General features: G+C 26.3%; 1 protein-coding gene and 1 long non-coding RNA gene across 2 annotated transcripts in view; both read right to left on the bottom strand.

Moving 5' to 3' along the window:
* The window catches only part of LOC136083960 (TNF receptor-associated factor family protein DDB_G0290883-like), a 135,887-nt gene that overhangs the window by 95,076 nt on the left and 25,993 nt on the right, over positions 1-14,818 (bottom strand). The window lies entirely within an intron of this gene.
* LOC136084366 (uncharacterized) lies at positions 1,250-8,092 on the bottom strand. Its single transcript, XR_010640516.1, has 3 exons — positions 7,971-8,092; positions 4,673-4,793; positions 1,250-1,331 (listed from the first exon to the last, which is right to left on the bottom strand). It is a non-coding gene; the product is annotated as an uncharacterized LOC136084366 (long non-coding RNA).

Raw genomic sequence — 14,818 nt, 5'->3', positions numbered from 1 at the left:
AAATCCGTTTAAAATTTCTCTAACTAATTTAATTACTGCATGTTCCATCCAGTGCCTCTTTCTAAATCCGTACTGATTATTACTAAGCAATTTATGTTTTATAAATAAATTGTATAGCCTATTATGCATTATTCTCTAGAATTTTGGAAAAATATAGAAGTATTGAGATAGGTCTATAATTAGATAATTTAGAAATATCACCGTCTTTAAAAATTGGAACTACTCTTGCTAGTTTTAAGAGGTCAGGAAAATATATATATATATATATATATATATATATATATATATATATATATATATATATATATATATATATATATATATATATATTTAGATAGATACAAGGTAAACGGATGGGCAAAATTGTGAACGTTTTAAAACCCCTGAGTTATTGCAAAGCTATCAGTTATAAAGCAATAAAACTTTGTATATGTAATCATAATAATTGATTGCCTGCATGAATTTTAGTTTGCAAGTAGAAAAATTTGAAATAAAAACTTTATTTGGTCATGTGACCGATGCAAGATGACTATTTATGCAATTTCTGCCTCCAATATCATATAAATTTAAAAACTATAAACCGCTCCAATAAAAATTAGAAAAATAAATACGCGTCAAAAAATATAATTTATAAAAATAAATAAATAAATAATATTAATAAATTCATTTTAAAGTATACAATTTCAGTTAAATATATATTTCAAAATTTTTACTTTTGTTACATCTTTTAACTCATTATTTACAAAATTTTTGTTCTTTGTGGCAATCTTCTTTGATTGTAGCCATTAATCTTTCTTTATTTCAACTGAACAAAAATGGTAAAAAATGTCAGTGTAATATATATATATATATATATATATATATATATATATATATATATATATATATATATATATATATATATATATATATATATATATATATATATATATATATATATATATATATATATATATATAATATATATATATATGTTTGTATGTAAAATAGAAAGGGATGTCTGGAGTAGAATATATTTAGCTGTGATAACCTTAAGATAAAATGAAATAGTGAAAGAAAAGTTATTCAAAGTTATTTTAATGATGATGGCAAAGAGGATCTAGGGGAGCCAAGGTCTCGCAAAGAAGAATAGCACCCACGCCTTTTCTTAAAAGATGCCACTGTAAACAACTGAAACAAAACAAATATTAGTATAAAAGAAATCAGGCTTACAGATTGGAATGATTGTTTGGAACACGAAATACGTGCATTTTCGCAATTATTTTTTACAACACACCTACTACCGAACTTGCAGAATAATGTACAAGGTTTACAGATGGTGAACGGACATACTAAAATAAAATTGAAATAAGTTCAGCTTCATCATTTTAAATTAAATCTTTTTTAAATTAAAAAATTGTTATAAAGATATATATATATTTATATATATATATATATATATATATATATATATATATATATATATATATACATATAATATATATATATATATATATATATATATATATATATATATATATATATATATATATATATATATATATATATATGCATATATATATACACTAGCATGCAAAAGTAACTGGACAAGAGCATAACTTGACATACTTTTGAATGAAAAGTCCAATTTCTTTTCAAATTTTCATGAGAATGTTAAATCATTAACCCAAAAACAAATGAATTTTTACTAAAATCTAAACAATGACCTTAAAGTTCATTAAATTAAAAAATTAGCTAAAAGTGTATGGACAGAAAAAAAAACTTTAATTAGATTTTTTTCAAACAATTTTAAAATTGAAAATGCTTTATTTTATAGTTAATTGCTTTAGTACTTCGTAGGATGAACCTGAGCATTGATTACTGACTGAGAGTGACAAGGCATTGAGAGCTCCACCAGCTTCATAATCACAAGAATTTTGATTTTTCCCCATTCTTGTTTCAGAGTATTCAATAAATCACGTTTACTTGTTGGTTTTTCTACTGAAATTTATCGATCAATGAGCTTACATAGACATTCAATAGAATTAAGGTCAGGACTTTGTGAAGGCTATTTGATTAATCGAATTTCTTTGGTTTTGAAAAAGTTTTTCACAAGGGTTGAAGTCTGCTTTGGGTCATTGCCCTGCTAAAAACTGCCATCTTCAGCCCTGAAAATGTTCCACGCAAAATTCTGTCTTGGTAAATGCTGAAATTAAAGAACTTTATACTGTAAAATATAAGTGTCAACACAATCAAACGTCTTTTGAGGTCTGCAAATCTATTTGGAATATATTCTGACAAAGAAAATTTTTAAACAATATAGAGACAATTGAAAAGCACGCTTAAGATTTGCTAATGAACATTTGAATTGGTAAGAAAACAGCTAGTGAAAGTACTTTTTAGTAATAAATTTAAGTTTATGTTATTTGGATCTGATAATATTAGATCAGTCGACACAAAGGCCATAAAAACGATCCTAAATACCAGCTAACAACAGTAAAGCACAGAGGTTGAAACGTTATGAACAGGGCTAACTTGAGAGAGATTGTATCGGTCTTATCCATTTGATTGATGGCAAAATGGACAAAACATGAAATTTGGTACATATTTTTGTATACTTAAGAATGTTATGTTACCACATGTTAAAGACAAAATGCCTCAAGGAAGGATGTTTGAGCAGGACAATCACCCAAGACACTTCAACCCTTGTGAAAAACTTTTTCAAAACCAAAGCAATTCATTAATCAAATAGCCTTAGCAAAGTCCTGACCTTAATTCTATTGAATGTCTATTTAAGCTGATTGATCTGTGGACTTCAGGTTGAAAACCAACAAGTAACGATTTATTGAATACTCTGAAACAAGAATGGGGAAAAATCAAAATTATTGTGATTATGAAGCTGGTGGACTCAATGCCTTGTCACTCTCAGTCAGTAATCAATGCTAAGGGTTTCCCGACGAAGTACTAAAGCAATTTACTTTAAGATAAAGCATTTTCAATTTTAAAAATGTTTAAAAAAAAATCTAATTCAAGTTTTTTTTTTCTGTCCGGATACTTTTGCACGCTCATTATTTTAATTAAATGAACTTTTAAGATTAGATTGCTTAGATTTAGTAAAAATTCATTTGTTTTTAGATTTGTAATCAATTTTTTGACATTTCAGTGAAAATTTGAAAGAAATTGGACTTTTCATTCAAAAGTTATCTCAAGTTATGCTCTTGTCCGGTTACTTTTGCACGCTACTGTATATACATACATATATATATATATATATATATATATATATATATATATATATATATATATATATATATATATATATATATATATATATATTGTATGTATGTATGCATGCATGTATGTATGCGTGTATGTATGTATGTATGTATGTATGTATGTATGTATGTATGTATGTATGTATGTATGTATGTATGTATGTATGTATGTATGTATGTATGTATTTATGTATGTATGTATGTATGTATGTTTGTATGTATTATGTTTTTATGTATGTATGTATGTATGTATGTATGTATGTATGTATGTATGTATGTATGTATGTATGTATGTATGTATGTATGTATGTATGAATTTATGCAAGTAAAGTATGTTTGTAAGAATGAGTGCATGTATGTATGTATGTTTGTATGTATGTTTAGTTAATGGCACTGCAAGTTGCACCACGTTGTAAGTATAACAAAAATAAATGTGTTAAACTAGTTTTTAGCCAAACAAATAATTTTTTGTATTAAACCTTAAATAACTTTTCGGTTAAAATTATGTTAAAATTTTTTCAAGTGAGTTTATGGCAAAACATTTTGTTTGCTATTTTTTTTTATTTTGGGCGTAAACGGAAAAATTCGGTCAATCTTTAAATTAAGATTTCTAAAAACTATAAATGCTTTTTATTTCATTTTTTTTTTAATATTAAATATGTTTTCATCAATTGGGGTTTTAACTTAACATAAAGGGCGTTGATGGTTAATTTAACAGGTGATCGAGTTTTAAAGCGTGTTGATGCCATCAATTCGCAGATTTTTCTTTTTTATCTTATTGGCGGTATTAATCCAATTTTTTTGGAAGTTGATTTTATATTTTGTTGCTTTACCTGCCTTCAAAAATCTCCTTTAACTATTGCCGCAAAAATATTCAATCTTGCAAATTTTCTTGCTAGATCTTGCTGTGACTAGTTTGGATTCCTTGCTAAAGAACTGGAGTCGATTTTACTTTTTTGGATTTATAGAAAGTTTTTCTTCCACTTTCAGGCTTTTCTTCAAAACTTTGAGTAAGTCTTAAATTTATTTATAATACCTATTACTGTAGATTTTGGACACTTGTACGTTTAGCAACCAAGCAATATGAAGTCGATGGATTTTTGCAAAAAAAATTCGTAAAATTGCGTAAAAAATTTTTACGCATCTGAATTTGTTGTTTGTAAACAAAAGTTTATCAATAGAATTAAATATAATGAACAAACCTTTAGTTAAAAAAATAAAAGAAACAAAGTACATTTGTGGTTTCAAATAAATCTCAACTTAAAGATGACCGGATTTTTTCGTGCTCACCTGATTGCTCACTGAACTTAAAGGAGCCAAGGTTTCGCAGGTGAGAAAAGCACCCACGCCTTTTCGTAAAACGCCACTGTAAACAACTGAAACAAAACAAATATAAATATAAAAGAAATCAGGCTTACATGTTGGAATAATTGGCTTGGAACACCAATACGTACATTTTCCGCAATTGTTTTCTTACTAGACATCTACTACCGAACTTGCAAAATAATGTACAGGGTTTACAGATGGTGAACGGACATGCTAAAATAAATTTAAAAGAAAAACTTAACTTAATCACTTTAAATTAAATCTTAAATTAAAAAAATTATTACAATGTTAAATAATTTTCTTATATATTTTTTTTATATATATCCAAAGATACTTTCACTAGAGTAACACTGACAACCCAAATCACAAAACAATATGATGGTTTACAGATTCAAAAATTCAGTTTAAATAAGAAGAATTTAATTTAAAAGCATAAAGTTTGTATATACATATATATATATATATATATATATATATATATATATGTGTGTATGTGTGTGTGTGTGTGTGTGTGTGTGTGTGTGTGTGTGTGTGTGTGTGTGTGTGTGTGTGTGTGTGTGTGTGTGTGTGTATATATATAAGTCTGTGTATGTATGCATGTATGTATATATGTATGTATGTATGTATGTATGTATGTATGTATGTATGTATGTATGTATGTATGTATGTATGTATGTATGTATGTATGTATGTATGTATGTATGTGTGTGCGTTGTACAGTGCCTGAAAACCAGGGCCCTCGGTACTAAAAGTTTTGGTGGCCCTATTTTTGCATTAAAAAAGTTATTAATGTAGGATTATTGAGTAAAAAAATACGTGCATCCCTTTTTTTATTTTTTTGCCGTTGAAAATAATTACAACTCTCGTATTGATAAAATATAAACATGGCGGGGGCAAAGAAGAAGACAAAGAGCTCATCGCCAAGCTCCCAATAATCCGTAAATAATATAGCCATCAAACTGTCATTAAAAATGTTGTCAAATATAAAAAGTAAAGTAAAGAAAAAATTTTTTTAAATAAAGATAATAAACTTTAAAATTTATTTTTAAATATAATTGAACACAAAGCAAAAATAAAAAATAAAACAAACGCAAAAAAAATTCAAAACTATGTATAAAAGTTTTTAAATATATTTTTTTTTAATTTTTTTTTTTTTGAGGTGCCCCAAGAAGTCCTTACGGTCTTGTCACAGAGCCCGCGGAAGTGCATTTAACCTGGGTTCACGCCTCCTTCCTTACCGTGACGCAAAAATTAGTCGCTGAGAGCTCGTTTCGAACCTGGATCTCCTGCTTATAAAGCATGCGCTCTCAACCACTGTGCCACGGCCGCAAATTATTGCGATTAAGAATTCCTAATTATGAAATATAATGAAAAGAATTTAAAATTTTAAGGAAAAATTTTTAGTTTTTCATAATAAGAAAATAAAAAATATTAAATAAGTTTTTAAAAGAATGAAATTTTTAAACCTTTGCAAATAAAATGAAAATATACTATATAATATTTTAAAGGCCAACAAATAAATACAGCTCTAGAAGAAGTCCTTCATGTTTTGATTAATTAAAATTATTTCTTTTAGTTTTGATTTTAAGATATTTTTGTTTGCGAGCGTTTTGATGTCAATCTCAATTACTATACTCCTCAGCCGGCCTGGTCTAGGGGGCCTCAGCTGTGATAGAAAACTTAGTGGCTTCAAAGTGAATTTTAGCTTGAATATAATTATTGTTTGCATGTCTAGTAAGATATTTGTGCTGTATTTTTTTAAAATAGTGTTTCAAAATTATTTGGCATCGTATCGTTATTGATTTTAGATGCATAAAAATTAAATGATGATATATATTTCTTTGGTAAACATTTAAATTTTTTAGATTAAATAAGTAGCGGCTTTGAATGAGAGAGACGGTCTGCGTTGGATATTATTCTTATGGCATGTTTTTGTTTGTTAAATAGTTTGTTTAATTTTTTTTTATTGGGTGCTGCACCAAGCAATATTAGCATAATTGAGATAACAATGAATAAAAGAAAATTAGATATATTTTAAGCAAATTTGATTTAGATATGGTTTTACCTTACTGCGTATGCTAAAACATTTAGAAATTTTATTTTCAATTAATTTTAAGTGGTTTATCCACATGACATTTTTGTTACAAGAAGAACACCTAGAACTTTATTTGAGTGTTCTCTTTTTATAATTCCTTAATGTAAATATTTACCTAAGCACATAAGCCTTTTCTTCATGATATAAAAAATTATGTGATAAATCTGGGTATTTGTTATTTTTTTTAATATACTACATTTTTTTTAAATATATTTTTAATACATATTCTTTCTTTAGTTTATAATTAGGATATTTGGAAAAACATCTTATAAAGAATAACAAAATTAGGTAATAGGCATTGTTATACAATATGCCCTTAAGCATTTTTTTTCTTATATCTTTTATCGATAAAATTTTTTTATTATATCATCAAAATCGATCTTGCGAAAAATATCTGGTTCGATAGACAATTCAAAATTAGGTTGCTGATTTTTGCTAAATCAGCAGCATAATTTTGCTTTTCCTAAACATGCCTAAGTTTTCAAATCTCTATAGATGAGAACGCAAAAAACTTAAATATATGCTGCTAAATGCAGGATTACCTTGTACAAAAATATTTTAGATATTTTATAATATTTATAGAGAATATTTTTATAAATAAAGTAGAATAGTAATAAATATAACTGTTTAAATCACACTATTGGCATTATTAATTAATTCACAATAAAATATTATATTAAAAAATTATTCAAATTAAAAAATACCTTTTTTCAAATTTTTGAGGGCCCTAATTACATGGGGAACCAAGGCCATGGCCTAGGCGGGCCTATTGGGGAATTCGGCACTGGTGTTGTATGTATTTATGTATGTAAATCAAAAAGAGTTGTCTACAGTAGGATGTTTTAATTACGGCAAACTAAATAAAAATGTTGTTAGTTAATTCGGTATTAAACCGTTATTATGTCAGTATAGCAAAAGTAAATGTGTTAAACTAGTTTTCAGCCAAACGAATATTTTTTTGTATTAAACCTCAAATACATTTTCGTATTGAAATTGGGTAAAACTATGTTAAAATTAATTCAAGAAAATTCTGTGCAAAACATTTCTGTTGTTTTTTTTGTTTTTTATTTGTTATTAATGTAATCTCAAAAATATTGAATAGTTTGTTACATAGCTCCGCTCCGGAAATAGCGAAACAAAAGTTATTCAAAAATATTTTAATGATGAGGGGATACAGGACATCTAAAAGAGCCAAGGTTTTGTAGGTAAGAATAACACCCACACCTCTTCGTTAAAAACGCCACTGAAGACATCTGAATCAAAGTAAATATAAGTATAAAAGAAATTAGACTTACTTATTGGAATAATTGGCTTGGAACACGAAGATAGGTGCATTTTCCGCAATTATTTTTTATGACACATCTACTACCGAAAGGGCAGAATAATCTGCATGGTTTACAGATAGTGATTGGACATTCTGACAAAATAAAATTGAATATAAATTATCTCACCATTAAAATTAAATAAAATCTATTTTAAATTAAAAAATATTTAAAAATTTCAGATTTTTCTTAATATATTTTTTTGCACATTTCGGAATCATTTCCTATCAAACGGCCAAGAACAACGTACAGTGTCTATATATATATATATATATATATATATATATATATATATATATATATATATATATATATATATATATATATATATATATGTTTTTGCACTCAGCTAAGCAATCGTGACAGTAATTTGTATGCTTTGGTCTCCAAGAGTTTGTCATTTTTTAAGGTGACTTTTCTTAAATAAAAAACTTACTTTTTGCACACAGCGTTGCAACCGTTACAGTAGTTTGGAACGCATTGTGAACCAATCAACAATTACGATTAATACATGGATTAACCAAACAGTTAACTGGAAAACAGGCTAAAATAAAAAAATGAAGTTCTTTAATCAAAGTATATGAAATGCATTGAAATATTATATGTCAATGTAAAATATTTTAATCCGAAATATATTTTTGGTATTTAATAAATATGCTAAAATCTTTATCTTGAAAGTCTTATTGATAAAAAGTTTTCATCCTGATTATTTATCGTATCGGGTATATATATATATATATATATATATATATATATATATATATATATATATATATATATATATATATATATATATATATATATATATATATATATATATATATATATATATATATATATATATATATATATATATATATATATATATATATATATATATATATATATATATATATATATATATATATATATATATATATATATATATATATATATATATATATATATATATATATGAAGACCTCAGTGGAAAACTGTGTTGTCACATTTAAAAAGTATTAAGAAGTATTTGTTGATCATTAATAAATGCTTTGATTTAAACCAGAAAAAAAATTTTTGTATAAAAAATTACAAAATGTTTTTGTTTTGAAATAAATTTTAAATAAAATAATTATAATATAAACTTTTTTAAATTGCTTAGTTTCATTTGTTTTAAATAAAGACTTTTATTAATGATCAATAAATACTTTCTCAATACTCTTGAAATGTGACAACGCCGGTTTTTCCACTCAGGAGTTTTCACATATATATATATATATATATATATATATATATATATATATATATATATATATATATATATATATATATATATATATATATATATATATATATATCGTTTTGGTATATATATACTTCGCAATATATATCGAGTATCATCGGGTATATATATCATCGCAAATGGTGATGTTTATTTAACGGTGAAAGCCAAAAAAGAAAAATTAATTTATTATAGCTTAATCATTATTTTTTTATGATTAATTTAATTTACACTTGCTTTCATTTATTAATATTACTGTTGAATTTTTTTGTTTGTTTATTTTATTTAGGTGTCACTCAAATGTGTCACTAGTATATATACATATATGTATATATACATATAGGCCTGTAGAACTGGGGGGGATGGAGGGGGATGGAGGGAGGGAGGGAGGGGAGGGAGACATCAAGACAGGTTGGTGACACACACACACACACACACACACACACACACACCAATAATCTTTATATAAATAATTTTGTAGTCAGTTTTTAGAAAAAAAGCAAGGGATTACAAATTAAGAAATAAAAGAAAAAAAGGATAGAAAGGACCTAATTTGTTATCCGTTTTTTCGGCAGTTCTTTTGACAAAAAATGTTGACCTACGACTATTTAGCCTACCCTGTAGTTTATTATTATTATTTGTATCATTATTATTTTTATCATTTTAATTGTTATTGTTATTACTATTATTATTTTTATTGTTATTATTACTGAATGGTTAGATGATTTTTTTACATCTAACCCAGTGAGCACGATACGTTTTTTAAACTATTCTTTGACGTTTTTATTAGGTTAAACCTAATTTAAACGTTTCAGAAACGTTTTAAAAACGTACCTTACCGACTGGGAAATTTAATTTAAAATACAATAAGATTCTTATAACAAATTAAGCAATTCATAACATGCGTTAAAATTGATATAAATTTCAAACCTCCACAAGAATGCAGCTACTGAATAAATGACAAAAAACCGTCAGATTAAATGAAAAAAACCATTTGGTTCGCACCAAATTAACTACTGTACCAGATTAAAAATGCACCAAATATTAAAAACAACCGTATTAAAAAAGAATTTTGTCCGTGAGAAACTTTTTTGCTTTTTTTGTTTTTATTTTTGTTTATATTCATTTTAAATAGCAAAATTAATACCAAAAAGAATTCAAAATTAATACCAATTAATACCAAATTAATTACCCAAATTAATACCAAAAAGAATTCAATGGTTTCTTCAACTAATTAAAAAGCGGTCTGCAACTTATGTTTTAAGAGGTGGGTAAAAACCCGCGACATATGCAAAAATAAACATCATAAAGATGTAGAATTTCATTCTTTCAATCAGTTTAACATTTGCTTAATATATTTCTTTTTAACGTTTTACATAAATGATTTGAAAATTCGATTTTATAGTTTTTTGAGTATAATTATGCAAGAAAAAGTTATAAAATTTGTAATCTTAATTTGTTATTTACGTTGGTCAATGTGACGTTAATTTTTTCACCGACGAAATTACTTATCATCAGCAATTTGTTCATGCGTTTCCAACATAAGGTTTTTATGGAAATCGCTTTTAAATGCTATAATTTTAGCTTACGATATTTGTATGCTCAATATTATTTAATACAACAATAACCATAAAGTTTTAAAACTGTAAAACCTTAATGGGCGTTTTATTGTGACTTTTGTATTAACTGTAAACGCTTTGTATTTCTATATCTTTAAATAAAAAACCAAACAAGTTTGTAAACAACTTTATTAAACTTTATAAATATATTTTTAATTAATAACTATATCTTTATTAAACTCAATGAATATATACCCCATGCCAAAAAGTGATATGGTTTATTTAATTTAACTTTAAAAAAAAAATTTTTTTTTAAAGTTTAAATTATGTTTATATTATTTAAAAATGGTAATTTCGTCTGAATTTAAATTTAGAGGGCGTCAAATCTGATACTTTTGGCTCCAAAATAGGGTAACCTGAGGCAAATTGAGATTTTGGGAGAATGTTCATAACTTAAGAAGAATCACGTTTTTACAATAAATGATATAAAATTGAGATGAATTATGTTTTCCAACAAGAAAAGATTACCCTACGTAGGGATCCCAAATTTTTGACGTATATGCATCCCATCGGGTATGTGTCGTTGGAGAAAGTCCATCGGAAGTTTTACAGGCAGTTAAACGTCCGTAAGTTGTCTGATCGACGTGCCCCGGTACGTCGTGCGCCGTCTTTTGGGATTGAGGTTATCTACAAAATAACGTATTATGGCTAATTTTTAAAGTAATGAATTATATTTCATTTTAATGTTGTTTAGTCAATATACACATAGTCAGTGATTTATAAACTGCTATTATTATGTATATATGCGTATACCAGATGTGCCGCCTGGGGATATACGTCATATAAAAATTTAACTAATTAATACTAAATATATTTTATTACAATTAATTAATGATTAAATAAAATTAAAACAATTTAAATTAAATGACTAACGTATGACTTATACAACGAGTTGGGTATTCTACAAATTTTACAATGAGTTGTATTCTATACAAGAGTTGATGACTTATTTTCACTTAAAAACTTATTAGTTTGAACTTTTTACTAGTAGTATAATATATAAAACAATATGTTTATTGATTTAAATATGACGTGATTAAAAAAGTGTAGTTAGCAGCGAAAGAGTACGGCACTTCTTCTAAGACTTTATTAGCAATAAAGTTTTAGTTTAAAATAAAAAATAATATCAATTAAAATTTAAATTAATTTATTTCGTTTCCTGATCAAATTTTGTTTATCAACAAAAAATTATTAAATCTTTTATTTTTATATAAATTATATTAGTTAGCTGGGGTTGATTTATTTTTTTAGAGAACAAGTTCTCTCACTATATAAATGTACATATATTTAAATATATAAATGTATTTAAATAAATAAATATATCTAAATATATATATATATATATATATATATATATATATATATATATATATATATATATATATATATATATATATATATATATATATATATATATATATATATATATATATATATATATATATATATATATATATATATATATATATATATATATATATATATATATATATATATATATATATATATATATGTATATATATATATATACATATAAACTTCTGTAGGTTCATCAGAAAACATTCTGATGAACCAACAGAAGGAGAAACAGCTGTCGAAGAAAAAAATAAGTTAATTGCTTCTTGTAATGAAGTCTTCTGGCAAATTTTTGGGCTCAGTCACCATTCTATAAAAGTTTTGTTTGATAAGTACAATCTAATTTAAAGTTAATATTACAGTTAATTCCCGGGAAGTCGAACACCGGTTAAATCGAACTTTTGTTATCTCGAACTGTTTCATTTGGTCCCTGAAATTGTCTAACTGATTACTATTATAATTCTCTGGTTAAATCGAACATCAGATAACTCATACTTTGTTAAGTCGAAGCATTTTTGTCCCTTTTCGCCAAATTTTCTTCAGATAACTCGAACTTTTTTGTATACGTAATATCGAAATCAAAATATTATTTTGGTTTTCATTACCCTGAAATATAATCAAGTTAAACATGATTAAAAATTTTTTTTAAGAAGTCATTTTATATGAAACATAATAACAGTACCCTGAATATTTTCTGACGAACAATTTTGTAACCGAATAATAAGGAAGATATTGAATTATATCTAATTATAGTATATAATAATAGAAAAATAATAATAGATTAATAGAAAAAATGAGGGAAATAAGGGAAAGCTTTTTTTGCTAAACTTTTTCCAATGTTTTTTTTTAAGTGTATAACTTAAATAGTTGCTTTTTTAACTCAAAGTTTGTAACTTGGCGACAATTGCAACCAAGCAAAAGTTGACAGAAAAATTGTTAAAGTTAATACAACGCACTGAAGGAGGTATTAGATGGCATCGCAAGTCAAAAGACACTTTAAAATATAACGTACCAAAGAATACCTTAATGCACCTGGTTGAGAAACAAGGAATAAAATTTCGATGCTACGGAGAAAGGAACAACATTAAACGTCTGCGTTTGAGGAAAGGGTCATTTGCAAATTTGAATCAAGCCTCCCGAATTTGACTTGTTTGACCGGCTCCAACCAATAAAGTTTTACATTTTAAAAATGAAAAATGTGTTGGTAGGAACACGGCAAACTACGTCTTACAGGAATAGTATCGGCTCATGCGTTAGGTAAAAAGCTGTCAATGGTTTGTTTTTGGCAAAGTTAAATTGCTCAGATGTTTTAAAAATGTAAAATATTTGCCCTGCTGTTATTGCAGTTAGAAAAAAATTTGAATGGATGACACGTGATTGAGGAATAGGTTTGTGAAATTGATGGCAATTTACGAAGGAAGGACTAAAAATTGTTTTAATTAACTGATTATTGTCCATGTTATCGAATCATTGATAATCTCGAATCAATAGAACCAATCTTTTACTACCAAACACTACCTCTAACCTCCAGCCGATGGACCAGGGTAGAATTAGGTCAATGAAAGCCTATTGTAGAACACTATCTGTTTAAAAAATAATTCATGCAATAGATAAAAATGCCTCTTCCGGAATTCAGTGTAATGGATGCCATGCAAATGCTTGATCTTGCTTGGGGGAAGATGAAGGCCAAAACTATCTGCAATTGATTCTGAAAGCTGGTAATTTTAGAGAAAATGTATTTTGACGCCTCAGTAGATCTGGATGATCTCTTTGGTAATCTTAAAGACTAGTAAGAAAAGCATGCTAACCATACATCCCAGTTCTTCCCTGAAGGAACAATAGCAAAAGATGTCGTGTCCATGGATGTCAACATTGCCGAGCCGATAATGAGAATGGGCAAGAGATTAAATAAGACGTTTTAGGAGAAAAAAATTTAAGGCTGAAGAAGATGAATATAGTGATGTATATTTTTCACTGAACTAATATGCCCTTAATTGAATGATGCACGTCAAGCCCTGAAGTTACTACGAATCTACATAATATTAAGTGAAAATGGGGAGTGTATTTATAAAAACGTACAACCAAGGCTCCAGTCGTGGAAAAAAATTATCAGAGAAGCTAATACAAGCTGGTATACGTAACTTCTTTCACTAAGTTTATTTCACAATTTTTACTAAAAGTATATTTTTTGGAGTTCGCCGTTTGAAAATAATTACAATAACCAAGTAAATAAATAAAAATTTACATGACAGGAGCAAAAAGAAGACTCTAGTTGTCTTATCACTAAAGCCTCGGAACATATACCATGCATAGCATTGCTATGTTACCAATATAAAAAGAAATTATTATCTTTATGTTAACCGTTCTCGACGACAAGACCTAACGGTCTTCTATGAGTCCCCGCTTCCTTTTATTTTTTATCGATCTATTATTGCAAATTTTTTATTTACTTATTCTGAAAACGTTATATTTTTTACCAAAATTTTGCTTAAAATGTAATAAAGCACCACAAAAAAAAAAAAAAAAAAAAATGACCAATTTAATTTAAAACTATTATTTTTTTTTTTTAGTTGTTTTAGTTTAAG

The sequence above is a fragment of the Hydra vulgaris genome, chromosome 08 (assembly GCF_038396675.1).
Source record: "Hydra vulgaris chromosome 08, alternate assembly HydraT2T_AEP".
NCBI classification, from domain to species: Eukaryota; Metazoa; Cnidaria; class Hydrozoa; order Anthoathecata; family Hydridae; genus Hydra; species Hydra vulgaris.
This window is presented reverse-complemented; position numbering and strand designations above follow the sequence as displayed.